This window comes from Pseudorca crassidens, chromosome 19 (genome assembly GCF_039906515.1).
Source record: "Pseudorca crassidens isolate mPseCra1 chromosome 19, mPseCra1.hap1, whole genome shotgun sequence".
Classification (NCBI taxonomy): Eukaryota; Metazoa; Chordata; class Mammalia; order Artiodactyla; family Delphinidae; genus Pseudorca; species Pseudorca crassidens.
This window is the reverse complement of record NC_090314.1, coordinates 36,960,634-36,974,307: the sequence shown is the minus strand read 5'-3', so window position 1 is coordinate 36,974,307 and position 13,674 is coordinate 36,960,634. Positions and strand designations below refer to the sequence as shown.

At 38.2% G+C, this 13,674-nt stretch overlaps 1 protein-coding gene across 11 annotated transcripts in view; it reads left to right on the top strand.

Moving 5' to 3' along the window:
* BCAS3 (BCAS3 microtubule associated cell migration factor) overlaps positions 1-13,674 on the top strand; it is a 572,946-nt gene that overhangs the window by 20,939 nt on the left and 538,333 nt on the right. The window lies entirely within an intron of this gene.

Below are 13,674 nucleotides of genomic sequence, written 5' to 3'. Positions count from 1 at the left end.
ATACAACTCAGTCTGTACATTGCTGTTTTTTACTTATAAATCAGTATTCAGAGAGCTTCTCTATGGAATTTATAACTGCTTATAATTCTGTTTTTTGGATTTTCCTTAATTTACATAACTTGTTTCCTTTTATTGGAAAAACTTAAAATTCCCCCCCACCTCCACCCCCTTTCTGCTATTAGAAACAGTGATGTAATACATGAATTTGAACAAAGGTTGTTTTGTGTCTGTGTATCTATATAGGATAAGTCATAATTTTAATAAATGTTTTAAATTGCCAAATTCTATTCCCAGTTTCCCTCTTCAATCCTACGTGTTCCTCTTTGGAATGACCAAAAATAAAATGTACTAAAAGAGGAAGAGGCTTGGTAGGATCACAGCTCAGTGAAGTGTAGTAGGGACTGCATACTTTGGCGTGTACTTAGTTATATTCTGCTCTTTGGCATGGCCTAGATATCATGTCTCTCCTCCAGATTTTGGGGTGTGGGGGGGAGTTGGCGGGTGGACCCTTTATTGTGTGTTTTTTTTTTTGCAGTTAGAGGCCTGGAGCCAATAGAATTTTAATTTGTGCCGTTAATAGATGCATTTACCACATTGTTTGAAGCCTCTTGTTAGTGGGTGGTTCAGCTAGAATTTTTTTCCCTTTTTGATTTTTTTGCACATTATGGTTACTTCTTAAAGGATTTATAAGCAAACATATATTACCTCAAATTTAATGAAATTCAGGATGTTCCTGAATGCAGAATTTGGCTAAAAGATTATTAAGTAATGAATACATTGAACTGCATAATTCTTTAATATTCTAAGTAAAATTATTGTTTATTCTTTGATAAATCACTTATAATGAACTTTGGTCTTCCATCTAATAATAATTATATATCATATTATTAGTATTTAGGATTTTAGGTTTTATATTTCTTTCTTTTAAAGATTGGCATTATTTTGCAGAGATAGAAGAATCCTGTTGGTATGTCATGGAATGCGTGTCCTCGTGTTTTTGCCTTTGGGGGTGTGTAGTTGACGTTTTTTCAAGGCCCTGCAATGTTGTTTGTAATTTAAGTATCACGCCAAAGGCATAGACAAAGGACTTAAAAGCGTTGACAGTCTTTGCTTGCTTGCTTTTTCCTACCAAGAGAAATATTTCTAGGTTGTGTTCAAGAGGAGAGGATTTTGTGAATTTAACTTTTTCTTATTAATAGAGACTACATTTTGATTCTTTACACTGTTGACAGACTTGAAGGCAAAGAGGAAGCTAGAGCTTTAACAAGCTTGGGCCTTGTGGGATTAGGGATGTTGACTGGATTGAGCACATTTCTTTGGTGGTACTCAGGCTACCCACTTGCTTTGGTTATAATTAGAGGTATCACTTTTAATAGTTAATTTGTGTCTGGTTCTGAGTAACTTAAAGGTCTTATGAGGAAGTTACTTCTTTACAGTAATTCTTATGCCCAGATTGTATTTTGAGAGATTTAAATAATCTTTTCTTCATGGAATTTTCATTGACTAACAGTTGTTTTTTTTTTTTTTTTCTATTTATTTGTTTATTTATTTGGCTGCATTGGGTCTTAGTTGTGGCATGCGGGATCTTCATTGTGGCATGCGGGATCTTTTGTTGCAGCTCGCGGTCTTCTCTCTAGTTGTGGTGCGTGGGCTCCAGAGCATGCAGGCTTAGTTGCCCCGCGACATGTGGGATCTTAGTTCCCTGACTAAGGATCGAACCTGAGTCCCCTGCATTGGAAGGTGGATTCTTAACCACTGGACCCCTAGGGAAGTCCCTGACAGTTGTTTACTGTTGTAGTAGTATAGCCCCGTGAGGACTGGTTCAAGAATTAGAAGGCAGTTTGGTAAAATAAGCTCCTTCTGTTGCACTGATTGAGCTCTTACTATGTTCAGAGAACTTTATATGCACATTATCTCATCTGTTGTATACTGTGAGGGAGAAGTTATCCTATTTTACAGGTGGTAAGGTCACACTACTTATAAGAGGTGGAATTGGAATTCAAACCCAGTTCTGACTTCAGATTCAAAGCCCATGATCTAAGAGCTCTATTTCCCCTATGTGATAGCAGAAGATATGCCATGCAAGTAGTATGGCACCTTAGTTTTAGTTTTCATTGTAATAGGTTACGAAGGACCTTCATATATTCATCTTTTATAGACTAGTGTGACTGTTACCCATTACTCTAACTAAACCCTTCTGAAACTTGTTTATCACTAGTCAGTTATTCAGTAATCATTTAAGTGTTACCATGTGCTAGACACTGGGGAGCTTATGTTGGTCAACCTAGAAATAATCCTGGCTCTTAGGGATCTTCGCAGACCATAAATTGTATTTGCTTTTCAGTAAGTGCGGGTGGCCAGAAATCAAACCCTGTCCAAACTACAGCTCAGTTTTTTCTTCAAGTTTGTGCACAGGGTTCCCTTCTGTTGATTTTATTTAACTGTCCCACCTGTGAGTCTCAGATTAAGAAAATAAACATCCTGGCTAAACATGTAAAAAAATTGTCTATTTATGTAAGTGCACAAATATGAACAAAGCTTAGATGATATCTAGGAATATAGTTAAGTGGAGTTAGCTCAGAAGCAGAACTGTGCAGAAGTAATTTCTCTACTGCCCAATCACTACCACTTTGTATATGAGATGGCTGCAGGAAAACACCAGCTTTCATAGCTTTCCCAAGCTGTCAGGCCCCTTCTTTCAACACATCTGATGCAACATAAGAAAGAATGATTATTTGTGATGTTGATATTCTGGATACATAGGCCCTTTTCCCACCTGTGCCTAACAGTGACATTGCCTCTTTTTGGTAATGTAAATATAGGCTCTCTTGCTTAAAATTCTTAATTAAAAAAAAAAAAGTCAAAGTTATACATGTGCATGGACTAAAGACCGAGTAATTTTATGGGAGTCATATGAAAAAAACAGTAGTTGTATATTCTTCCTTTCTTAACTCCCATAGTTCTTTCAGCTCTTGTTAACTTTGCATTTATTTCAGTTATTTTATTTTAAAAAATATTTATTTATTTATTTATTTGGCTGTGCCAGGTCTTAGTTGCAGCACACGGGATCTTTGCTGCCACATGCAGGATCTTTAGTTGCGGCATGTGGGCTCTTAGTTGCGGCATGTGGGATCTAGTTCCCAGACCAGGGATCGAACCCGGGCCCCCTGCATTGGGAGCGAGGAATTTTAACCACTGGACTACCAGGGAAGTCCCTGGTGGGGACTTCAGTTATTTTAAAATATCTTGCTTACATTCTCTCTTTTTTTTTTAATATCTTTATTGGAGTATAATTCCTTTACAATGCTGTGTTAGTTTCTGCTGTATAACAGAGTGAATCAGCTGTACATAAACGTATATCCCCATATCTCCTCCCTCTTGCGTCTTCCTCCCACCCTCTCTTGCTTACACTCTTGATTTTTCTTTTCGGCCAGTTTTACACATAGATTGACTTGATGCCATGAACTGTGAGAACGTAAAAATTGTTCATTTATTCATTACAATTCTTGGATAAAGTATGTATTTTGAGCAAAATAGATATGGCCTTTGCTCAAATGGAGCTAGTAGGAGAAATGGATTTAAATAAAAATAAATTAATAGGGCTTCCCTGGTGGCGCAGTGGTTGAGAGTCCGCCGGCCGATGCAGGGGACACAGGTTCATGCCCCAGTTCGGGAAGATCCCACATGCCACGGAGCGGTTCGGCCCGTGAGCCATGGCCGCTGAGCCTGCGCGTCCGGAGCCTGTGCTCCGCAACGGGAGAGGCCACAACAGTGAGAGGCCTGCGTATGGAAAAAAAAAAAATTAATAGACAAATTGTAATATGAAGAAAATAATAAGAGAGTATATATAATAAGGAAGTGGCATAAAAGTTAATTAAGATTTAGCCACAGTAAGATTGGAACAGCAAGTAGTGAAGTCAGAGGCTCTGAGGTGGAAATGTTCTTTTCTCTCTACTGGGACATTGATTTAGATTTCTTAAGTTTTTTTCTTCTTAAAGAATATTGAGATAAATATCTTTATGATCATGTAATTTGGAGAGTTCATTAGAAGTAAATATACCAAAACTCTTGATAGATTTACCAAATTGCATTCTTGTAAAGCCATGCCATTTATTCTCACCTCATTCATTTATTAATTCATTCTCTCAGAAAAGATTTATTGATTGCCTTTTATATGTCAGACCCTGTTCAAGGTGCTGGGAAAACAACAATGAGCAAAACAAAACCATTATTCTTATGGAATTTCCATTCTAGGTAGGTGGGTTGGAGGGTGGGGAAGATGATAATAAACATGTACCATGCTTGGATAATAAACAAGTTACCAAGTGTTAAGGTGTGGTGGTTGATATTGTTGTGGGTTGCTATATTATATGAGGTGGTCTTGGAAAGCCTCTCTCAAAGACCCCCTGAGCAGAAGTGTGGAGGAGTGATACTTATGGGTATTTGAGGGAGGGGCATTCAAAGGCAGTGCTCTCTCATAGGATTATGTTGTTATTTTAAAAATTTTGTTTATTTTTGGGTCTTTGTTGCTGTGCGCAGGCTTTCTCTAGTTGCGGCGAGCGGGGGCTACTCTTCATTGCGGTGTGTGGGCTTCTCATTGCGGTGGCTTCTTTTGTTGCAGAGCGCAGGCTCTAGGGTGCGCGGGCTCAGTAGTTGTGGCACACGGGCTTCAGTAGTTGTGGCTCACGGGCTCTAGAGCTCAGGCTCAATAGTTGTGACACACGGGCTTAGTTGCTGCATGGCCTGTGGGATCTTCCCGGACCAGGGCTTGAACCCGTGTCCCCTGCATTGGCAGGCGGATTCTTAACCACTGAGCCACCAGGGAAGTCTGGATTATGTTTCCTATATTAAAGAACAGCAAGGAGGCAATTTGGTGGAACTAGGTGGAGAATGCTAATGGTGTCTCAGAGGTGGTGGTGGGCTAGAGTTTTGTAAGGTAGAAGCTTACAAAATGAGCTTTGTACCATTGGAAGAACTTCAGAAGTTTCGCAGGGAAAACACCTATGCCCACCACCTAGATTATACCATGAAAATTTTTACTATACTTAGTCTCCACCTGTAGATCTTATTGGATGCATTTCAAAGTGAATTGCAAACATCAGCATACTTTCCCCTAACTACTTTTGCATTAACTAAAGTTCAATATTTGATGAGTTTTTAAAAAATTATTTATTTATTTATTTTTGGAGTACACGGGCCTCTCACTGTTGTGGCCTCTCCCGTTGCGGAGCACAGGCTCTGGACGCGTAGGCTCAGCGGCCATGGCTCACGGGCCCAGCTGCTCTGTGGCATGTGGGATCTTCCCGGACCAGGGCACGAACCTGTGTCCCCTGCATCGGCAGGCGGACTCTAAACCACTGCGCCACCAGGGAAGCCCCATTGATTAGTTTTTTATTGTAAAAGTTACACACAATTAAATATACAAATCTTAATATGTAAATTTCCTGAACTTTGACAAGTGCATGGCAACCCAAATCTCTGTCAAGATATACAGTAGATCTTGATTATCACTCAAGACATTTCCTTCATGCCTATTCTCAATTTTTCCTCCATCCCATCCATGAAACAACCACTGTTATTTTTTTTTCCATTGTAGATTAGTTTTGCCTGTTTTAGAACTTTCTGTACTATTATACAGTATGGACTCTTTTTGTGTAAGGCTCCTTTCACTCAGCATAATGTTTATGAGATTCACTCTTGTTGATTGTCCCTTTTAATTGCTGAATAGTATTCCAATATATGAATATACCATAGTTTATCCCTTCTCTTAATGAGGGATAGCTGGCCTATTAATAGCTTTTGCCTGTTATGAATGAAGCTGCTGTGAAGATTCTTCTGTAAGTCTTTTTGTAAACATATGCATTTATTTCTCTTAGATAAATATCTACAAGTGGAATTGTTGCTTCATAGGGTAGGAATATAGTTAGTTTTATAATAGACTTCCAAACCTTTTTTCCAAAGTAGTTGTATTGTTTTACATTTCCCCCAACAATGTATGAGTTGTACTATATCCTTGCCAACATTTGGTGTTGTGTCCATCATTTTAATTTTTTTTTTTTTAGTTGCGGCATGCGAACTCTTAGTTGTGGCATGTGGGATCTAGTTCCCTGACCAAGGATTGAACCCGAGCCCCCTGCATTGGGAGCGTGGAGTCTTAGCCACTGGACCACCAGGGAAGTCCCATCTTTTTAATTTTAGCCATTCTGGTGGGTGATACCTTGCGGTTTTAGTTAGCATTTCCCTGATGACTAATAATGTTGAATGCTTTTTCATATATTTGTTGGCCATTTGAATATCTTTTAGGGATTATCTGTACAGTTTTTTTGCCAGTTAAAAAAATTGAGTTGTAGAAGCCAATGGAGAACTTTGAACAGGGGTAGACAGTGATGCCTCTTATAAAAATAGGGTGTGACAGCTACTGAGCCCACGCGCCACAACTACTGAAGCCCGCGCGCCTAGAGCCCGTGCTCTGCAACAAGAAAAGCCACCGCAGTGAGGAGACTGCGTACCACAACAAAGAGTAGACCCCACTCGCTGCAACTAGAGGAAGCAACAGAGACCCAACGCAGCCAAAAATAAATAAATAAAATAAATAAATTTATTTTAAAAAATAGGGAGTGATAAGGAGCAGATTTGGGTGGAAAGATGGTGAGTTTGTGGACTATGCACTGTTGCTCGTCTATGAACTGTTGATAGTCAGTGAAATGTTTGTTACTGTTTGCAACAAGATAAGTACAGAAGTTGAGAGTAAGCTTTTGGAAACCTATAGCTGTTTGCCAGTTGCGCATCATCCAAACCTGTGTTTGTCATTTACAGACGTATCTGTTTGTGCCAGAATGGAAATTAAAAAAAAAAAAAGTAATTGAGCCTTCATAACATGGTTTGACAAGCAGTATCAGCGGGCAACCAGTTGGAGGAGGAGTTGTTCATGACAATGAGTGTGTTTTAGACATTGTGCCGTCATGTATTATTTCATTTAGCACAAGTTACATCTCTATGATCATTAATATTCATTTTAGTGGTTGTAAGCTCTCCGTGGACATGCAATGAGATATAGAAGTTTCAGGGAGGAGATTTGAATTGCAGGATGAGGATTTGGATTTATTAATATTTCAGCCAGTATGAATTCATTAAGAATCTTTGAGTAACAGAGATACATTCCAAAATCCATATTTAATAAAGGTTGGTTTTGCAGTGGCTTTGGAATGAATAGAGAGTAAAGGAGAAAAGAAAAGGATATGAGGCCAGTAAGGAGTCAATTTCACTTCCCTGGTGGCACAGTGGTTAATTCGCCTGCCAATGCAGGGCATACGGGTTTGAGCCCTGGTCCAGGAAGGTCCCACATGCCGTGGAGCAACTAAGGCCGTTGATGGTTGTCACTGTTCCTGTTGTTGGATGCGGGCACGGAGCCCGAGCCTCACAAGTCCCAGCTGTCTGAGCTCCTCTTGTCGGCTGAGGCCCGTCAGTTTCACATTGTCTACTTGGGAGACGTTGAGAGCCTGAACTGAGTTAGTTGTATTGGTATCTGATAAAACATTTAGAAGAGAAGAATCAAAGATGTTTCCAAGATCTTGATTTGGGGCTGGTGCTGCCTGGTACGTAAGATGGCATAGTTTTAGAAGAAGTAGAATTTGATTATTAGAATTAGACTTACATTATGTTGAAAATTTTATAAGGCAAAATTGCACTGTATAGTTTAAATAATAAAGTGTTGCCATTAAAAATTTTCAAGATAGTACCTTTGTAAAAAGTCCTGAAATTTTTCCATACTCTTTTGCTGTTAAATGGTTACTTAGCTTTCTCATCCTCTTTTGAAATGCTTAATATCTTAAACACATCTTGAAAATGTATTCATTACAGCACCTAGAAGATGAGAGTTGCATTGTATGAAACAGTATATTTTTAGGTTCAGTAAGTTAAGATTTGAAGTGTTTTCTTGGAGCTTTTGAATATACTGCAAAGGAATAACACTAGGTGTCGCTAACACATTGAGCTAAGAAAAGTATAGCTGTTCCCTTGAAAGATTTGCCCTAAAGCTTTTAGTGTAGCTTTTACACTTTTTGTGTTGCCTTTACACAAAAAACTTTAGAGAAAACATGCAAGGACATATTTGAGGTGAATTCCAATTAGTTTATTATTTGTTAGAAGTTGGATGCCAACAGACCTTGCCATGTCAAGATTGCTAGCCAGGAAACAATTTTTATGGGTTTCATTTGGGAACAATATAAAGTCAGTGATTTGGGTAACTGGCAAGCAGAGAAAGTTTGAATATGGACCCAAATCAAAAAATTGCCTTTGTTGAGAGTATCTTATTTTTTTTGGTCCACTGTCTTATTACTGGAAGGAGAAGTAATGGATGGCTCTTTAGTCACCTGGCAATGAAAGATCTTTGGGTGTCATGGAGTGAATAGAAGCAGAAATGAAGAATAATATTGAAGTAACTTGTGGAATCCATTCATAGTAGTAGAGGCAATTTTTTTTGTAGTGTATGTTTCTTAAGGTGTCACTTTAGAGAAGTCTTGTATCTGAAGTTTAGTCTTTCCAATGTTTAAATAGTGGCTTTATGTGACTTTTGTTGATTTGAAAAGTGAGTTTGAAATTTTATTATAAATTGGTATTTTTCTTGTTTGAAGTATTTTTATGTTTTTCTACTCTAAAATGGAAGATATTCTTTGGACACAAGCTGACTTACGAGTGTGTGGAAGACAGCTTTTTCTTTTCTTATAAATGTTACTGCGTATGTTAAATATCATAAAGCGCACAGATCGTAAGTGTGCAGACTGAATTTTTATATGTGTATGTAACCTTCTGGGCACCACTCAGATTAAGACAGAACATTTGGAGCAACTCAGGAGTCTCTCATGCCACTTTCCTGTCAATACTGTCCTCATACCTCCACGTAACCACTATTCTGACTTCTATCACCAGAGATTAGCTTTTTCTATTCTTGAACTTAAAAAAAGGGGGGGATGGGGGGACATAGATAACCCAATCTATTCTTTTGTGTCTGGCTTCTTTCTCTCAACAGTGTGACTATGAGATTCTTTCATGTTATCGTACGTAGAAGTAATTTGTTCTCATTTTTGCTATATACTATCTTATCATGAATACAATGCATTTTATTTTATTTATTTTTTTAAAATTTATTTATTTATTTATTTGGCTGTGTTGGGTCTTGGTTGTGGCACGCAGGCTCTTCGTTGTGGCACTCAGGCTTCTCTTGAGTTGTGGCGCTCAGGCTCCAGAGCACGCGGGCTCAGTAGTTGAGGTGCGCAGGCCCAGCTGTCCCCGGCATGTAGGATCCTAGTTCTTTGACCAGGGATTGAACCCGTGTCCACTTCATTGGAGGGTGGACTCCCAACCACTGGACCACCAGGAAAGTCCCACAGTGCATTTTTAAAAGTTCGTTATACACCTGATAGACATTTTTGTTGGTTCTACTTTTTGAGCATTATGGATAAAGCTGCTCTGACGTTCTTGTAAGTGTTCCTTGGTGGATATATGCTGCACCCATTTCTCTTGGATATAGACCTAGGAATGGATTTACTGTGTCATAGTGTAGGTGTATGTTTAACTTTAGTAGATATTGCCAACCAGTCTTCCAAAGTGTTTTTACTGATATGTACTCCTACCAGCAATGTATGAAAGTTTCATTTGCTCCACATTTTCATTAGCTCTTAGTATTGTCAATCTTACTAATTTAATAATTTTTTTGTGTATGTGTTGGTATCTCATTGTGGGGTTTTAAAGATGCTTTTATTTTGCAATAATTTTAAACTTTCAGAAAATTTTATAACTGTTACAGGGAACTCCTGTTACTCATTACCCAGATTTACCAATAAAGGACATTTTGCCCCTTTTGCTTTATCATTCTCTCATTTTTATTTTTTTCCTGTGAAGATTTTTTTCGGAACCATTTATAAGTAGGAGAATTTATGCCCCCCCTCTTTTCCATAAATAATTCAGTATATATTTCCTGGGAGTAAGCACATTATCTTTTACAACCATAGCACTATTATCAAAACCAGGACATTTAAATTTGATACAATACTATTTTGTAATCCACAGTCCATTTTCCGGTTTCATCATTTGTCCTAATAGTCTTCTTTATAGGTTTTCCTACATTTTCACTTTCTTAATATTCTCTTTTGATGAAAGAAATCCAGATCAGATTTTAAGTGGTTTACTCTATTTTTTTTTATTTTTATTTTTGGCTGCGTTGGGTCTTTGTTGCTGTGCACGGGCTTTCTCTGGTTGCGGCGAGCAGGAGATACTCTTCGTTGTGGTGCGTGGCCTTCTCATTGCAGCGGCTTCTCTTGTTGTGGAGCACGGGCTCTAGACGCGCAGGCTTCAGTAGTTTTGGTGTGCGGGCTCAGTAGTTGTGACTCACGGGCTCTAGAGCGCAGGCTCAGTAGTTGTGGCGCACGGGCTTATTTGCTCTGCGGCATGTGGGATCTTCCCCAACCAGGGCTCAAACCCGTGTACCCTGCATTGGCAGGCGGATTCTTAACCACTGCACCACCATGGAAGCCTGGTTTACTCTATTCTTAATGCTTTTTGTATCCTTGTTTACTCTAAGGCCATGAAGATATTCTCCTGTGTTTTCTGTTAGAAGGTTGTTGTTATCATCTTTAGGTTTATAATCCTTTTGAAATTTTTGGTGTACGGTATGACATAGGGGTCAAGGCTTTTTTGAATTAAAAAAAGAAAAAAAAAAACAGCTAACTCATTCAGCACCATTTCCTGAAAGGACCGTTCTTTCCCCACCAAATATGAGCATGTAATTCTTGCCAGCTCTGTGTTTTTGCTCTTTCTTTTTTGTTTTTTGGTCTCTTTTCAAATTGATTTTTAAAACCTTTTAACTTTGAAATAATTATAGACTCATGGGAAGTTGCAGAATATTAGAGTTCAGGGTACACTTCCCCCAGGGTCCCCCAGAGGTGACATCTTATGTGACCTGTAGTACAATATCAAAACCAGGAAATAGACATTTACATTGATTTTTCAAAAAATTTTGTAGTTTGTCTTTTCCAGTTTTATTTAGATATAATTGACCTACTATATTGTTTTTCTTTTATTTTCGCTGTGCTGAGCATCATGTGGGATCTTAGTACCCTGACCAGGGATCAAACCGGTGTCCCCTGCATTGGAAGCACAGAGTCTTAACCACTGGACCATCAGGGAAGTCGCTATGTTGATTCTTTTTTTAAATTTTATTTATTTATTTTTTATACAGCAGGTTCTCATTAGTTATCTACTTTATACATATTAGTGTGTACATGTCAATCCCAATCTCCCAATTCATCCCACGCCCCCACATTGATTTTTAACACCATAAATTATGGTCGTTTTGCCCATTTTGAACTTTATCTAGATGGATTCATAGGATATGAACTCAGATTTTCATCTGCAGACACAATGATTAATCTTGAGACTTAAGTCCCATTTTTTTTTTCGATTGACCACATATGAATATTCTTCAACACTGGCCTAGGGGTTATTTGCAGCTAGACAGAGTGTGCATTGATCACACGGTTCTCATTTATGCCTTTGCTTTTTATCTTCTTTCCTTATGTGTACATTTCTGGTTTAAAGAGTATTGGTCAGCTTGATGTGAACTATCAGAAGTGATAACAAAATTAATAAATAATTATTTTAAAAGGCTAATACTATTTTATTTATTTATTTATTTATTTTTACGGTACGCGGGCCTCTCACTGTTGTGGCCTCTCCCGTTGCGGAGCACAGGCTCCGGATGCGCAGGCTCAGCGGCCATGGCTCACGGGCCCAGCCGCTCCGCGGCATGTGGGATCTTCCCGGACCAGGGCACGAACCTGTGTCCCCTGCATCGGCAGGCGGACTCTCAACCACTGCACCACCAGGGAAGCCCAAGGCTAATACTCTTTTAAATAAGAAATTAACTAAAATTATAATGCATGAAGGTATGCAAATACAAATTATATATGTTTGTGACTCATTCTTGCCATTATTGGCGTTTTGGACCAGATGATTCTTTGTTATGGGGGGCTGTTCTGTACATTGTAGTTGCCACATCTGTGGCCTCCATCTACTAGATGCCCAAAGCAACTCTCTGAATTGTGACAATTAAGAACGTTTCCAGACATTGCCAAACATCCTCTGGTTAAGAACCACAACTCCAGAGAAAATTTTGATTGAAACTACTGGCTTAGGTACATATAATTTGATGGGAAAAGTTGTTGCGTGTAGTTAAGAATACCAAAGAGTTACTGTGCATATATATGTACACACCCACACCACACACCCACTTTAGTAAGAATTGTTTAAAAATGGAACTGAAATATCTGTATTTTTAAATATTAAAATCCATTATAAACTATCCATTATAAACTGTATTATAAACTATCCATTATAAACCTGTTCTTTCCCTTAATATTCATTCAAGTTGATTGTCAATAATCAGTTGTCTCATTTTTTTCAGATGGGAAGAGTGAGATAATAGAAAGTATTAGTTTTCTGGGGACCTTAAAAAGAAATGGAACTAGGATTTCTATTTTCTAAATTTTGTTCATATTCAATTTAATGTTTGAATTTTGGACATAGGACCAAAGGAATGAAATGGAGAATTTCTGATTTCCTAATTTTTGATTCAATTTACCTGTGAGTTTCAGTATTTTCTGGGAATCTTGATTTTACATTAGCAGTTGGGAGAATTCTTCATAAGACTCTCTAGAACTGTGATCATGTCTAATGGTCTTTGTATCTCTGGTGCCAAGTACATTGTCTAACAGTTAGTAGGGTGTGTGTGTTTGTGTGTGTGTGTCTATTTACATATATATTTACATATGTACGTGTATATGTATATATGCACATGTATATATGTTTAATAAATGTGTTTCAAGATTTCAGCCTTTTGCTGGATGTTTTCATCAAAGTGTGCTAGAGACTCAATATCAGAAAGATCCAAACTAAATTTCATAATCTTTTGCTGTTTGCTCTCATTCCATTCCATCCCTTCTCCCTAAAATCTTCTTGTTTAAATTAATTAACAGAAGTCTCATTTTTCCATTCAGCCATACTGAAACTTGAGGGTCTATGCCACGTATTAGGAGGTATAAATGTAACTAAGGGCTGAGCCCTGCCTTGAGGAGATCATATTTTACTTGTGCGCGATGTCACTACATAATTGCAGTCTATGTCAGTGCTTCCCAAATGGGAGTGATTTTGCCCTCAAGGAAACATTTGTCTATGTTTGCAGACATTTTTTATTGTCACTATTAGGAGCTGCTACTGGCATCTAGTGGATAAAAGCCAGAGATGCTGTTAAACATCCTACAATGTACAGGACAACCTCCCACAACAAAAATTGTTCAGTCCAAAATGTCAGTAGCGCTGAGAAGCCCTGGTCTATGAGATTTGTGTTACGTTGGAGGGTTGAATAGAGTGCTGTAGCTGAGCAGTGTTGGGATGCTTTGGGGAATTTTGACACTTGTGTTGCATAGTGAAGTTTCATAATATTAATATAAATAATGGCAACTATTTAAAAAAATAACTGGAATGTACCACACACATTATTTTAGGCACATTGCCCATTATTGTCTCATTATCCTGTCAATTTAACTAGTTAGTGTTATTCCTGTTTTACAGATGAAAAAAATTGAAGCTCATATTTAACCAGCTCAGCTTCTTTAATAG